The sequence below is a fragment of the Plasmodium gonderi genome (assembly GCF_002157705.1).
Source record: "Plasmodium gonderi DNA, contig: Chr12, whole genome shotgun sequence".
NCBI classification, from domain to species: domain Eukaryota; phylum Apicomplexa; class Aconoidasida; order Haemosporida; family Plasmodiidae; genus Plasmodium; species Plasmodium gonderi.
In genome coordinates, this window is record NW_021628937.1 from 64,101 (window position 1) to 70,558 (window position 6,458).

The window sequence follows — 6,458 nt, forward strand, 5'->3', positions numbered from 1 at the left end:
ATATATTGGTATTACATGTGTATAACATTGTCTTATATCATAACATTTTGTGCATGTCTTATCTTGAATTGCATAAAAAAATTTATATTTATGATATTCAGTAATATTTAAATTAAATTATAATTTATTATCCTTATAAAGAATTATATTATTCAAATAAATTGATTTATATGAAGTGATATCTTAATTATATGCATCTAAAATTCACGGTATTATATTGTTAGATATATGTAAGAGAATATTCTCAGTAAATAATTATTCAAATTCAGCATTTATATTTATTCATTTTTTCTATATTACACATTGGGCCATATTATACACAAGGTTGAAGGCTAATTAATTTTCTTATTTGTAGAGTATATATTTCATTTCTTGCTATCATCAGTTGTAGTAAAAACATATTGCGTGTCAATATGACATTTACGCAAATTATTAATATATTAAATTTAATTATCATTATTTTTAAATATTTAGTTATAACAACTATTAATTTCCAGTGAATATTTATAGATTATATATTTCTTGTACATTTGATAATTATTATAGTTATTATGTGAGAGTACATCAAAAGTTGCATTTTATTTTTTTTAAATAAAAATAACTAAATATATATTTTCTCCTTTTTAAAAAAAAATTTTAATATATATTTGTTCTTGTATTCAATTGTTTATTTATATAGGTAAAATAACATTTAATCATATAATATTATTTAAAAAATTTTTAATTGAATTCATTTTACATTATTATTTTTGTTAATAAAATTTTAGAAGCATCACATTGATCTATATGCTATTTCATATGATTTTTCATTTATTTCGTTCTTCATATTTTTATATGAATCTATTAATTTCATATGATTTTTATTTTTTTTTTTCATTAACTTCCTTGAACACTTTGATTTGAACTGTAAATAAGATCCAAAAGGAGTATACTGAAAATAAAGTGGAATTATAATATTCTCATGAGTATATTATATATTTGATATAAATGTTTCATCGTAATATGTAATATAAATTGTAAAACAACATATATTAAAAACATGTAATTCATTTTGGACCTCATACAAGATGAACATATTAATCAATATTGCAAAAAATGAAAAGGTCACTCCTGTACTTATTTGTGTATCAGTATCTGTACCTGTTATTGCATCAATTTTTGCAACACTATCTGTACTTCTTATTGCGTCCATTTCAGTATTAGGATCAACAGATCTCACATTAACTAATTTTTTTAATACACCTATTTTTTTCTTTTCCAATGGGATTAAATCTATGAATGGTTTTACACCCCAAACTCCAGGATTTAATCCTTTAAAGATATTTTAAAATAAATTATTAAGTTGAAAAAGTAATAATCTAAAAGTAATGTTATAATTTCTTTCTTCATTTTCTAGTATTGCATCCGATTTCTAAATTCAATAAAGTGCGAGTAGCTTGGGGGGGGGCTTATCAGTATTCAATTTGTTTAAATTATCATATGTATCACCTAACTCTTTAAATATTTTAAATATATTTTCATCCAGATGTTCAGGATAATTACTACATTGTGCAAATAATGTAGAAATACCATTGCTTACGTTTTTGCTTAGAGTGTGCATTTTATCATAACACTCTTTATGGTTTAAACATATGCATCCACGACTTATAAGTAGATCTTTTAGTTTGTAAAAGAAATATTTACAACATGCATTAACATTACTTCTTCGATGTTTACTTATATGCTCTAAATAATAAGTAACAAGTTGGCAACGTGGAATAAAATCCCCGTTACAATAACCATATCTTTCATCATTTTCAAACTGACTACAGAGTTTTGTTAACGCACTAGTAACATGTCCACCAGGTGGAGAATATAATATCCAGTTAAAATCTCTTATACATTAGGGAAATATATCAGTAAAATCAAACTAAATATAAAAGCATTAATGAATTGAATAATATAAAATAATAAAGTTAAATAAAAATAATTTCTTGTTTTGCACAAAAAAGGATACGTTAAATTTAAATAATGTAAATTATGTCTATAATAACAATTTAAAATATACATTATGATTCTTATTTTCAGGGGGACACGTTATATAAATATGTTTGAATTAATTAATATGAATAAATTATTATCTTTATGTTTTTATATAACAAAGTTGTCAGAATGAACACTACATTGGTACGACATAATGTGACTTTTATAATATATAAAAGTTACAATATTTTTATAAATTTTAGTTATTTCCTTTTATTTATTAATTCACCGCGCTAATTCATAATCAGAATTAGTGTTTTAGTGTATTAATGCATATTAGAAAAATAGAAATATAATATTATAAATTAATGGCCTTATTATGTTATAAAAAATACACTTATTATGTAATTTTATATATAAAGTATATCAATACATTTTTACCCTCACCGATAAATTAAATGAAAAATATATTCATATAAAAACAGATTATTTTACATACTTTATTTTTATACATGTCTCTAGTTTCCATTAAGAAACGGACATAATCAAAAGCAATTTAGTATTATGCATGTTTATAATTTATTATTTATACTTTAAACATTATATTTTCTTATTATATTTTTGTTTATTATATATATTATTGTTATGGATGCTATTTATACTGAATAAATATTTAAGAATTGCAAAACACAACGAAAACTGTATTAAATTTATTATTAAATATATAATAATAATATAGGAACTATATATATTTGTTTTTTCTTCAGGAAAAATAAAAAAATATATATTATTCTATTAATTAATATTTATCATTTTGTTCGATTTTTTAGTTGAATTCAATGAAATATAAACATTTATATATCACGAAAAATAATTTACATCATAATTCCTAATAAATTAGTTTACCATTTCATTAATTTTATATTTTTAATTTTGTTTAGAGAAATGATATATTTTCAATAAAAATTTATAAGCATTAAAATAAATAATGAGCTAAACTTATAATATGCATAAAATAAACTATTTTGGAATATAATTAATTTTCCATATATTATTGAGAGATTTTTATATTTAATTCATATTTAATACATTATTTATTATACGTATTATTATTCGTAATTATAAAAAATATAAAAATTATATTTTTAAATAATTATAATATATCAAGTTACATTATTATTCAAATAATAAATATGATCCTTGAAGATATTAACTTAATACCCTAAAAATTGAATGCTTCATAAAAAATAAATACTTATGAATGTATAATTCATATTTCTTTATTATAAAAAATTGAAATATAATATACAGCACATTTTATAATATATATGAATAATTATTTTATTTACAGAATATATATTCCATATAATGCTGTAAAGAAAATTTATATAATATCTCTGAAACTAATGAGAATATGTATGTAAATAGGTATAATAAAAAGTAATACTACATCGAATTATTGCATGATATATATTTATTTTGCTGTTTTATAAATAATTAAACTAACTGGATTCTTATGTCAAGAACATTTTACACATTGTGGAAATATGAAGCATATAAAAATAAATATATACATAAGAAAAAACAAATTGTGTTGAATAACAATCAGATAAAATCAATGAAATATTAAAAAATATAATAAGGGAACTAATTTAAATATATAACTAATTTTTATGGAAAAGTGTTCATGAAAATGAAGGAAACATATTAATTATGTTTGTTATTCTATAATATATTGCCCATTGAAACTTAACTAAGGAGAAAACATATAACACAAGAATCTGCACCGAATTTTTAAGATATGAGTGCATATAGAAGCTAAGTTATATATAAATATTAATGAGTTATTGAAAATTAAAAGAAAAATATATAACTTGTAGTTAGTCTTGCAATGTTTGACAATTATATATCAAAGTGTTGATATAAGTTCATATATATTATATGACATAAAAGCAAGAATTCGTACAAAACATAATGTATACAACTATGTTTAAATATTAATTAATAATTATTATTTTACCTATAAGTTTCTATCTAATTCTATTTAATTATTATACAATATATATGAAAATAATACAATATTGAATAATACCAAAGTGCATTTGCAAAATCTCTAATTTAAAAATTAATATATGAAGCATTCAGAATGTTTATATAAAATGTATATTTTCTTAATACTCCAATATGAAATATCGAAGAATATAAAATTTTCATATTATTCATAAAATTTCATGGAAATTGTATTAATATATTATGGTAATATAATATATTAATGGCGATACATATGTTAAAATCTATTTATTATATTTGCAACCAATAATGAAATGATGTTGTTTTAAAAAGTTTTTAAGTAATTTTGTATTATTTATAAAATATTGAATCTATTTTTCAATATAATTTGTATTCTGACTCTGAATTTATTTCATTCAGTCACTAGTTATATTATGAATTTCATAAATATAAAAAAAAAATTATACACTACTTTACAAAAAATTATTCAAAACTTCTTATTATATGAATGAAAAGTAGATATATTTCGAAAGCATTAAAAAGTTATAAAAATTAAGCTAAAATAACATAATATTATTTAATTGTTCCTGCTCACAATTCATATAATTTCATGGTATGCACTAAAATTTTACATGTTTACAGACTAAGATTCTTGTTATTTGTACGAATGCATTGACACAAGTTCTTTAGTTTTTAACAATTTTTATACCTTATTAGGTGCTTTATTAAATATATAATTTATTATTTAAGCAAAAGTAAGAATGATTCTATAGAAATGATTTTATAATGTATTGAATTCATATGTTATTTCATTGTTATGATCCAAAATAAATCATCTTTCAACGATATCCACATGTATTTTTTTTTTCTTCAGCATTAATAATTATAATTATGTTTCAGTAATATATCAAATACAAATATTCACAAATGAAATATATTTTTAATGTATTAATTCCAAAATACAAATAAAAAATTACGGAAATTTTAATGCTTTAAATTGAATTTTCTCATATAATATAATAAATTATATATATTAATTTGTTAAAAGTTTGTTTGTTCATTATTTATTATATATCACATAATATTATGTACATGGTTTATAATTCTAAAATTAATAATATATAGTTTTTTACAATTTTTATGAATAATTGACATTCCTAAACTTATTTTGATTCCAGAATAAAGCCCTAAAATTCATTATTATTCGTAGATACCTGTGAATATATAATTGTTCTTATTGATAATTATGTACTATCACCTAATGTTATGATATATGTATTTGACAATAATTATATAGTACTAATTTATAAAATGCAGATTATTATTTGTTTTTTTTGCTAATATAATATAAAAAAGTGTATATAATTATAAAATGTGAATAATATTTATTTTATATATAATGTGTTATTAAAAACAATAATTGAAAAATAATATATTTTTTATTGAAATCATTCAAATTACAATTTAAATAAATATATTAAATAAATTTATGAATCCATAATATAATAAATAAATTATATTTAAATTTTTTAACGTTGTTTCAATTTCTTAATATAGGTATATATTGAATATACATGCATTAAGACTGATACAATATAAGTACAAAAGAATTTAAAATGAAATAATGTTTGTATTAAAAAATTATATGCAACAATTCAATTTATCATATAATATATTTTTATTAAGCATTTTATTATGCAAAATGATATTATTTGTAACATGTGATATATAATTTTTGCTTAAAATTCTTTTTATGTTATTTATTTATATCTAAGAAAATATATTTTATAAACCTTTAGAAAAAAATTAATTAATATACGAATTTTTTCCCTTTGATTTTTGCTGAATTATTTATATTTTATGATATTAACCTTATTATATTTTTATGGTTAGTGTTTCTCTATTATTAATATATAATATTCATTTAATAGGATAGATATTTCGATTTTAATACACTCATATTAATGTTATTCATTCGTTTTCATTCTTAGGCATTTGTTTCAAATAGTATAGTAATATATATTAAATATTATATTATTGCACAAATGTTTATTTTGTTATTTCTTTTAATTTACTAGTTTATCTCTTTTTCCTTTACTACGATACACATAATTATGGCTTTATAAAAGTAATATTTTTTAAGAATAGTTATTATATTATATATAAATAACCTTATTTCTAAGTAATAATTAATAATAATCTATAATTATGAACGTATTTATATAGTTTATTACATATTTTATATTTTGTTATTAGGTACAATTGTCTTTTTAATGAAGAAATACATCAAGAATGACATTATATACATTACATTAAATTGTGATAAGATTTAGAACATTATATTAATATTTTTATCATTGTATTAATATATATTTTTGCTCCTATATAATTTTTATATGATTTGCAAAAAATACGTATTTAATAATTCTATTTTATTCCTTAAAACAAAATATAAATCATTCACTGAATATATATTTTTATAAAGA